We start from the raw sequence: 10,819 nt of genomic DNA, 5'->3' as shown, positions 1-10,819 counted from the left end.
CAAGAAGCACCCATGGAATATCAGCTGTCACCACAAGCAGTTCATCTCGCAGTAATCCTTGCCCATCTTTAGCAACAACAGAAAGTTAGTGGGTTAGAAGAACCTGAGGCAATAGGAGAAATAATGATACGCTTGGGAGAGGGGTGATGAACCCAGAAAACTGGGGGTTTGATTAGTAATACTGGGCTCACCTGAGCTCAACTTGGGATTAGACATGTACACGCTGCTATATTTGAAATGGATAACCAACAAAGACTTACTATATAGCACAGGGAGCTCTGCTCAGTGCTATATGGCAGCCTGGAGGGGAGGGGGGTTTGGGGGAGATGGATGCATGTGTATGTAAGGCTGAGTCCCTTCGCTGTTCACGTGAAAAAGTCACCACATTGTCAATCGACTATACCCCAATACAAAATGAAAAGTTGTTTTTTTTTTTAAGTACAAAGGAAATACTCTGTATTTTAAAATATGCAATCCTTTATTACATCTGTGAAGTTCCCTTTGCCATGTAACCCAACCTATTCATTCAAAGGTACAGGGACTAAGCCATGGACATCTTTGGGGCCATTATTCAGCCCACCACAGATGCTAAATGGCTTCCCTGAATCATAATAGAACCACCTAGATTGTCAACAGGGTACAAGAGCCAAGAGAACTTGCCAGAGGAGCTGGCTTCAGGGACAGGACCCCAGACACTGAAAAGCACTGACAAGAACTCCTCAGAGTCCCTGACACAGGATTAGCAGATAAGAGAACCAGGCAGAAATTCTAGAATGAGACTATAAGACAGAAACCAGATCCTGGAAGGGGCACTGCATGGGCACATAGTTCGTGGTACAAGGCAGAAACCCAGTTAACTACCCAAAGGTCAAAGCAGCCTGGAGCAAGGCTGGCTAGATGTTGTGTTTTCTGGGCTCCTGAATTGGGGGTCCTTAAGCATTTTCTGAGAGTTGGGTGCCTTCCAGTGTCTTCAGCTGGAAAAAAAAAAATTGACTTGAAGGGAGAGAGCAAGCTAAGTCCTCACAGATCTCTTTCTGCAAGCTCAAAGCAGGAAATATGGCAGGAAGAGGGGGTAATAACTCACAAACAGCTTTATCTTGTCTGGTGGGCTGCCGTCTATGGGGTTGCACAGAGTCAGACACAACTGAAGCAACTTAGCAGCAGCAGCAGCAGCAGCTTTATCTTAGCAATACTGCCCTTCTGCATACATTCAAATACCAAGAGAGGAAAAATCCTCTAGTTAGTACACAGAGATGCCCATCTGCTTTCCTTGTCTTTGATTCCTACGTCTCCTTGATTTTTACAGCTAGACCAATTCCTTTTATCCTCTGGACCTGGTGAGATGTTAATTACATTATTATATGTTACAAAGCACTTCCCAGGTGTCACAGGGGTCAAGAATCTGCCTGCCAATGCAGGAGATGCGGGCTCAATCCCTGGATTGGGAAGATCCTCTGGAGTAGGAAGTGGCAACCTGCTCCAATATCCTTGCCTGGAAAATTCCAAGGACAGAGGAGCCTTGTAGGCTACAGTCCACAGGGCCGTAAAGAGTCAGACACGACTGAACACATACATACACACACCACCATATACGTTACAAAGCTGAAAAACATCAAGTCCATAATCCAACAGAAATGTAAGGGGCAACAGAGCCCTCCCTAGTGTATATTGCTTTGGTGTTGTTTCGGGTCAGATCACTCAAGACCACAGTAGGTTGGTGGAGGAGGTGATGAAGAGAAACCCAGCCTACGTAAGAAAAAGACACAAAAGAGAAAGCCCGCGTCCTAACACTGTCTCCCGTCACTGAAGACAGAAGGGAAACAGTTGTCTCAGCTTCCAGAAACATCGGGGCCTGTTTTTTTCCATACTCTCCACTCCTACTCCATTCCTTATCCCTGAGACTACTTTTCCTTCTAGCTTCTCTCCTGTCCCCTAGACGTTTACTGACAGCTGATCCAAATATGAGCACTCTCTCTGTTTCAACGTTTCTGTGACTATTTAACTAGGTTTTCCCAAAACAGGAGGACTACAGATCAGAGGAAGATACCCTTCCAGTCTAGCCTGATAGGTCCTAGACCCCAGAGGCTTTGGGATGGCTTTAGAACCCCGATGTAAGATGTACTTAGCAATCATTACAGGTGGCAAATTGTCTCTAACTGCCCGAGTCCAAAAGCCCTTTCCGTGAATTTCCTCAGCTCAACAGCTACAAGAGGTGGAGGTGGGCAGAAATGAAGCCCCAAGTGCGGGAATGCTGTGGGACCACTCAGCGAGGTTGGTGATATTTTCATAATGGGTTCTGTAACAAATCTCTCTACCGTGCCCTTCCTCAAGAGGAAGTTGCTTGTGGTGGGTAGTCCTTGTCTCTCCCTGGATGCCAGATGCTCAGCTGAGCCCAAGATTCACCTCCAGCTCTGCCAAGACCTCTGTGTGACCTCTGGTACATCACATCACCTCTCTGGAATTCAGTGTCTTCTAAGGTAAACACAGGCATTTGGATTAGATAACTCTTCTAGTTCAATTATCTTACAAGTCTGCATTCTTACCTCCAGTCCTCAACAAAACAATGGACCAATTAAGGGGCAGGAAAATATCCATAGGTGAAATTCACAGCTAAACACACACACACAGACACTGTGGAAACACCCACCTCAATCCTGCCCTCTCCATCTTCTTTTCCAACATGGGCTTTCCCTTATTCTTATGAGCTTGATAAAATGAAATGCTGCTGAGTGTCTAAAATACCGATCCCCAACTAGACCGTAAGCTCCTCAAAGGCAATAGCAGGGTCATGATCCTTTTGTATCCCCACGGTACTTAGCGTGGTATAGGGTTGTGGTTCCCTAACTCAACACAAAGAAAGACGCAGATGCCAGGGCTCCATCCCAGACGGACTGAACTGGAGTCTCAACAAGGAAGAAACTGTACTTCATTAAAGCTCCCTGGGTGATCCTAATCACCGAATGAAGCCAGTGTTGGAAACGACTGGCCAAGCAGAGCTTGCAGTTGGTACTCAATTGGGTGAAACCACAATGAAATCCAACCACCCAGGAGACCCGATCAGAAAAAGAAAAATATTGTGCTAAAAGTAAGGGACTTATCCAGCCCACAGGAGGAAAGCCTCATTTGACTGATTTCTATCTTCCTTGTTATCAGGTTAGTTTTTTCTGCGATGGCTGGATTTGCCCTTCAGAATAATAATCATTATTTATGGAGTGTCAAGCACATTGAACTAAGAACCCAATGGTGCCAAATCTCTCCACCAGCTTTAAGGTACAAGGAAGGGGGCTTGGTTTTTAAAGGTCCAAGACCAGCCTAGGGACAGAAGATAAAGCTACTTGATCCCTTGGCAAACAGAACTTTTGTCATACTCGCATTGTAGATTCACGTCAGGTCCAGGATGCAAAGATGTGATGCTGAGGGATCAGAAGGAACGGGAGAGGACAGGACAGAGAAAATTCTTAAGTTCTTTTTTCTTCCTTTTATTTAAGGGTTTTTTTTTTTTTTTTTAATATGGACCATTTTTAAAGTCGTTCTTGAATTTGTTACATTATTATTTCTGTTTTATGTTTTGGTTTTCAGCCATGAGACACCTGGGAATCTTAGCTCCTGACCAGGGATGGAACCCAAACCCCCTGAACTGGAAGATGAAGTCTTAACCACTGGACAGCCAGGGAAGCCCCCATTTCCTTTTTCTAATCGCTCTCTTTCTGAGCTGATACTGGAGAAGAGAGTCCTTAGCACTTGGCCCTCGACCTGCCAGTATGGATAATAGAGCCCTTGATCTGGACGAGGCTCACAGCTCTTGACACAGGCAAGAGATGCAATATCGAAGCCACTTTTCTCTTTCACAGCCTTTTCTCTTTCCATGGCAGACATGGGATGGCTGCAGAAGAAAAGGAAGGTGCAGCCACCAGCTGCAGAGGCGGGGAGGAGGCCAGGAGGGCAGAGCGAGGCCCTGGTGGTGACTAACATTCTCAATCAGGAGAGTGAAACAGAAACGTCCAAGCAGCTCCCATCTGAATGGTCTGAAAGGCCACAGCAGCAGCTGACAGGGACTGGTTTGGTGGCAGAGGGAGGTTAGTGGGCCACAGATCAATTCCCAGCCGTCCAGGGTGGCATCTCAGGATGGCCTTTGCCAGGGGAGGGGAGCAACTCTGAACCTCAGCAGGGTGGGAGGGCCAACATCATGGGTGCTCTTAACACACTCAGTAGTCCTCCAACTTCAGAATCACCTGCGGATCTTGTTTAAAACTCAGATTACCAGGCCATCAGGCAGTTTTGCCCTGCCACCTGTCGTGACCCAAAGCCCAGGAGTTCCTGTGGACGGAAGCTGGACTCTCCCTTTTGCCCTGTTTACATCCTAGAAAAGGGCACTGAGCCCACCCTTGGGGGCCCTAACAGGCATGCCCACCAGGGCCAGCTTGGTCCCTAACTAACTCTGGGTAGTGGACTCCTCTGCAGGGCATGTGGGTTGCAGTCAAGCCCCACCCACAGAAGCTCCGTTCTTGCACTGAAATGGTCAGCCAGGGACTTCCCTGGTGGTCCAGTGGCTAAGATTCTGTGCTCCCAATGCAGGGGGCACAGGTTCGATCCCTGGTCGGGGAACTAGGATCCTGACTGCCACAGGGTAGGACCTGAAAATGAAAAAAAAAAAAGACCTGAAATGATCGGGTGGCCTGGGCTAGCCCAGGGGGAAATTCAGGCCTGGGTACGTATCAGGAAGGCTGTCGATATGTGAGAACTCACTGAAAGTGTGACCAGGATTGGATTACCTGCTCTGAGCCGGTCAGGTCAGATTTCCAGATGCAGCGAAGGTCTTCTAAGGACACAGCTTCACATTGCCTGCCCATCCTACAGTTCTACTTCAGACCGTCCCCCTGCCCTGCAAACAGAGAAAGAGTGTATGTGTCTGGCTGTGTATACCCAGGAGCAGAGGCGTGTGCTAGGACATATGGCAGCTGCGTGGATTCCCTGGATGTGCATGGGCAGGACTCTTGGAGATTACTGGAGTTTTTTATCTTCCCTTTTGTCAAGTTTAAAGACCTTTTTACTTCATAAGTATTGACTGAGCAGCTCCTCTGTATTAAGCACCATGTGAGACACAAAGGCCCTTGTACGTATCAGAACTTATAGCCTGGCTACGGAATTTTCCCAGAACATAAGTATTTAATGAGAAATAGAGGAGAAATAATGTTCTTTGAAGTTTACACCTCTGATGCTGCCATACGATCTATGGGATTTTGAGCTCTTTGAGAGTCAATGATTTCTATTATCTTGGTCCCCACAAACAACTCAGATGTCAGTAATGCTATTAAATGTTTGCTGATGAAAGGGATATTGAAAAGAATTTAAACATATTTGCCCTGCATATATGAACTTCAGAAGATACTAATTTTTCAGTGATGTCTTTTGCATAATTTTTAATCTCTTTGAAAGCAACCTCAGTTTGCTTGCCTTTATAAGGCAAAATTCCCTTTAATGTTTAATGAAAAAAAATATTTTGCAAGATAGGGACACATTTCATTCCATTTCTTTCTAATCCATTTCCAATCAATTTCACTCCACTCAAGGAGCCCAGATCACTCCCACACAGCCCTGTATTTACCCGCCCCCTACTACATGCCCAGTACTGTGCCTGGTGCTACGGGGTAAACCAACAATGCATGATAAATAATCAGAGAGCCGAGTTTATCACTGTTTGTTGTTTAGTTGCCAAGTCGTGCCTGACTCTTTTTCAGCTGCATGGGCTGTCCATGGGATTTCCAGGCGAGAATACTGGAGTGGGTTGCATTTCCTTCTCCAGGGGATCTTTCCAAACCAGGAATTGAACCCGCAGCTCCTGCCACGTCTTCTGCATTGCAGTGAGTTCCTTACTGCTGAGCCACCAGGGAAGCCCAAGTTTATCGTGCATAAAACTAATTGGAGAAGCACAGGAGACAAGTCTATAATGCCAATAACACAAACATAAGGCAAAGATCTTTCTCCCAAATCACAGTTTTTTTCAAACTAGAGTAATAAATAATCTCCTAAAAGGGAAACCTTTTCAGGGACTTTCCAATTTGACTTAAAAATTTTTATAATGTTACTTGAATATGTATAAACATAAAACTTGGAATAAATTTTTTAAATTTATAAAAACCAAAGAAAATTTATAACTTGCAACCCCTCAAAAGAATTCCTGAAAAATCAATAATAATTAAATTAGCATCAATTTAATGATACTGTTCTGCTATAACCAAATTAGCAATGTTGGGTGAGAGAGCCTTGGGTCTGGTTCTTTATTGAATCGGCTTGGCTTGTGGTTTGACTACTATAATACTAATTCAGAGAGGGCCTGCTTATGTAAGAGTGCTAGTCACAATTATATTCATGACGTCAAGGCTCTCTCTGCTTATTCAGAATAATCAGATCTCACACTTAACCAACATTCAGAAAACTAAGATCATGGCATCCGGTCCCATCACTTCATGGCAAATAGATGGGGAAACAGTAGAAACAGTGGCTGACTTTATTTTTTTGGGCTCCAAAATCACTGCAGATGGTGACTGCAGACACAAAATTAAAAGACACTTACGCCTTGGAAGGAAAGTTATGACCAACCTAGGCTGCATATTAAAAAGCAGAGATATTACTTTGCCAACAAAGGCCCGTCTCGTCAAGGCTATGGTTTTTCCAGTGGTCATGTATGGATGTGAGAGTTGGACTATAAAGAAAGCTGAGTGCCAAAGAATTAATGCTTTTGAACTGTGGTGTTGGAGAAGATTCTTGGGAGTCCCTTGGACAGCAAGGAGATCCAACCAGTCCATCCTAAGGGAGATCAGTCCTGGGTGTTCATTGGAAGGACTGATGTAGAAGCTGAAACTCCAATACTTTGGCCACCTGATGCAAAGGGCTGACTCATTTGAAAAGACCCTGATGCTGGGAAAGTTTGAGGGCAGGAGGAGAAGGGGACGACAGAGGATGAGATTGTTGGATGGCATCACCGACTCAATGGACATGAGCTTGGGTAAACTCCAGGAGTTGGTGATGGACAGGGAGGCCTGGCATGCTCTGGTTCATGGGGTCACGAAGAGTTAGACACAACTTAGCAACTGAACTGACTGACTGACCCTTAACCAAAATTTGCTGCATAAAGTTCTCAAATGCCTTACGATGGCATGAATGATGCATCATCTGATAACACTGTGAAGCTGTCTAATTCAGCTGAAGAGTAACATTGTGACACTGTTGAGTCTGCATTAAATTTAATCTGATTATTGACCATATTAGAATAATTCTGCATTGTGGGCTTCCCAGGTGGCACAGTGGTAAAGAATCTGCCTGCCAATGCAGGAGACTCAAGACATGCAGGTTTGATCCCTGTGTTGGGAAGATCCCCTGGATTACCTGGAGTAGGAAATGGCAACCCACTCCAGTATTCTTGCCTGGGAAATTCCATGGACAGAAGAGCCTGGTGGGCTACAGTCCTTGGGGTCTCAAAGAGTCAGACATGACTGAGCACACATGTTGTAAATTTACTACAATACTTACTTTTAATAAACTACAGTACTCAACTCAGCTGAGTCATGCAATGTATCTGCTTATACACAGTGATGGTTAATTTCATGTGTCAGCTTGACTGAGCTAAGGGATGTCCAGAGAGCTAGCAAGACATTATTTCTGGGTGTGTCTATGAGGATGTTCCCAGAAAAGATTAGCATTTGAATCAATACACTGAGTAAAAATGATCGTTCTCACCAATACAGGCAGGCCTCTTGCCATCCATTAAGAGCCTGAATAGACCAAAAAGGTGGATGAATGGCGACTTTGCTCTCTGCTTGAGCTGGGACATCTACCCTTCTCCTGCCCTCTTGTATCATGCTGCTGACTCTCAGGCACTGGGACTCAGATTGGGACTTACACCATGAGCTCCCCTGGTTCTCAGGTGTGTGGGCTAAAACCATAGGACCAGTTTCCTTGGGCCTCCACCCTGCAGTTGGCAGGTCATGGGACTCCTCAGTCACCATCATCCACAGGGCCCTCCCCTCATAATAAATCTCTTTCAGTGTATCTGCCCACACATGATTCTGCTTCTCAGGAGAAGCCTGGTTGATGCATACATGGAGCTGCCATGCACAGGCGCAGTTCTCTGCCTGCACCACCTGAGCCAGGAGATGACTCAGGCCTCCCACCTTGCTTCCTTATTTGAAGCATCTACAGTCAAAGCTATGGTTTTTCCAGTAGTCATGTATGCATGCAAGAGTTGGACCATAAAGAAGGGTGAGCGCCAAAAAATTGAGGCTTTCAAACTGTGGTGCTGGAGGAGATTCTTGAGAGTCCCTTGGACAGCAAGGAGATCCAACCAGCCCATCCTAAAGGACATCAACCTTGAATATTCATTGGAAGGACTGATACTGAAGCTGAAGCTCCAATACTTTGGCCACCTGATGCGAAGAACTGACTCGCTAGAAAAGACCCTGATGCTGGAAAAGGATGAGGGCAGGAGAAGGGGGCGACAGAGGATGAGATGGCTGGATAGCATCACTGCCACAGTGGACATGAGTTTGAGCAAACTGCAGGAGATACAGTGAAGGACAGGGAGGGCTAGTGTGCTGCAGTGCATGGGGTCACAAAGAGATGCGCATGACTGAACAACAACAATACAGTGAAAAACCAACTGTGAAGAAGCCACAAGCCCTTGAGAAGGCAGAGGTGCACTAGTAACCCTCCATTATGACCTTCTCTGTCCCCCGTGGCCTCAGGCCAGCTGTACAAGGTGTGCTCATGAGAATTAGGTCAATGAAAAGAATGAACTAAATGTTGGAGGGGAAGGGATAAAGCTGAGTACTAAATATTGGGCTGGCCAAAAATTTTGTTCAGGTTTTTCTGTAACATCTTATGGAAAAACCCAAATGATTTTTTGGCCAAACCAATAAAGGGGACTTTACTGGGTTCCAAAGAGACAGCATCTGAAATGTTAATGCCTCCACATAGGTGGCCCTCGGGGTGCAAATTTAGCCCCTAACCTGGCTCCCAGAAGTAGAACTCCCATATCTCCCCTCAAAGCATCTCCTTTCATCAAACCTCCCCAGTGGGAATCTCCAATGACCCTTGAGAAAACCCAATCTCTGTGCATCAAAAGGGACCACGATGCCACCACCATCTCCTTTCCCCCACCCCCCCCCACCCCCCCAGTACATTTCTCAGGGCTGAATCACCTAGCCTGAGGGGGTCTTGGACTTTTCCTAGATTAGCTGACATCCACAGACCCCCAGATCCCACGAGCATCCAGTGGGCATGGTTTTGGGATGCCTGCTTTCCTTTGGGTCCAGAAAGACCTTATGGGCCAGATTGCCTTTGTGATCTCACATCTGAATGGTTACAGGCATGACTGTTTCTTTAACTGTTGCATCTGCTGAAACAGGTCCACTCACACGCACACACAGAACAAACATTAATTCTCAGAGACAGTAGCTTCTACTTGTAGGTGCTGTTTAGTTGCTAAGTCATGTCCAACTCTTTGAGACCCCATGGACCAGAGCCTGCCAGGCTCCTCTATCCATGGGATTTCCCCAGCAAGAATACTGGAGTGGGTTGCCATTTCATTCTCCAGGAGATCTTTCCGATCTAGGAATCAAACCCATGTCTCCTGCACTGGAAGGTGGATTCTTTACTGCTGAGCCACCAGGGAAGCCCCAGCTTCTACTAGGAAGGAAATATTTCCTGTTTCATAATCTCCAAGGTGCCATCTCCACCCACAAGGTTAGAAAATCCTATTTTTTTTTTTTCTCCACCATGAATCCTCTGTGGGCTTACAGAATGTGAAACCAAGTATGTGTTCCTTACAGCTTTTCCCTCGGGTGCGACAGAAGCTTTTAATCTACAGTGCTGATGAGGACTCATCTAAATTCTCTGCCATCGCCTTGTCCTCTAGAGACTGGTCACTGAGGGATGGGAAGGTTGTGAGACTCACTTGCAGTTCCAAGTGTTACATGTTCTCACAACACAGAACATCAGCATTCTCTAGAGATACTAAGGAGGCTTCATGGGTGAGGTGAGGGCTGGGTGGAACCTTGCAGGGTCAGTGGGCTCAGCACAGGTGGAATGGAGATGAGCAGAAGGGCAGGTGGGCAGGGAAGTGGCAGCAAGGGGCACGGACTGGGAAAGGCCCAGAGCCTGGCCTACGCCAGAGTGTGTGGGAAATGGTATTGTTTTATTGTCTAGCCACTGTCATGTCCAACTCTTTGCAACCCCGTGGACTGAAGCATGCCAGGCTTCCCTGTCCTTCACGATCTCCCAGAGAGATCTCCCACGCTCAAACTCAAGTCCATCAAGTCGGTGATACCATCCAACCATCTCATCCTCTGTCGCTAGGCTGGTGCAGGTTATAGAGCTACTAAAGGACCAGACCAAGCTGGGCCTAGTCCAAAAGTCCTTGGAGAAACACTGGATTTCCTTGAGTAGAGAGAAGGGAACTTAGAAGTGAAGTGTATTGGGGACAGATAAATCTGGCAGTGGTGGGCAGGATCTGGACTTGAATTTAAGAGTCACTGTAATAATCCAGGTGATGAAGTGTGATTGCTAGGCTTTAGTTCCATATGGAAAGCGCTGTATCACTTGTGATAAACCCAAAGTCCATGCAGGAGTTGTTCCTTTCTTCACCTAAACAGGATGAATAATGTCTGGTTACCGGAAAGTGTCAATAACAGAGCCCAGGGAAGGATGATAAAGGTCCCTCCCTATATTCAGATAGATAGCACTCCTACATACATCTGGCTCAAAGAACCATGATCCTCTGTGTTCTTTCTTATGAAAATATGTCACCAGAATCTCTCAACAC

General features: G+C 46.1%; 1 long non-coding RNA gene across 1 annotated transcript in view; it reads right to left on the bottom strand.

The window, feature by feature from the left end:
- Positions 1–484: 484 nt before the first annotated feature.
- LOC129659546 (uncharacterized) overlaps positions 485–10,819 on the bottom strand; it is a 76,158-nt gene continuing 65,823 nt past the window's right edge. The window contains exons 4-5 of the long non-coding RNA XR_008718117.1: positions 4,773–4,882; positions 485–974 (exon numbers count right to left, since the gene is read on the bottom strand). This is a non-coding gene — a long non-coding RNA (uncharacterized LOC129659546). The remainder of the gene's footprint in view (positions 975–4,772; positions 4,883–10,819) is intronic.

Source organism: Bubalus kerabau, chromosome 8 (assembly GCF_029407905.1).
Source record: "Bubalus kerabau isolate K-KA32 ecotype Philippines breed swamp buffalo chromosome 8, PCC_UOA_SB_1v2, whole genome shotgun sequence".
Lineage (NCBI taxonomy): Eukaryota > Metazoa > Chordata > Mammalia > Artiodactyla > Bovidae > Bubalus > Bubalus kerabau.
The sequence above is the reverse complement of the archived record's forward strand: the minus strand, read 5'-3'. Positions and strand labels throughout refer to the sequence as shown.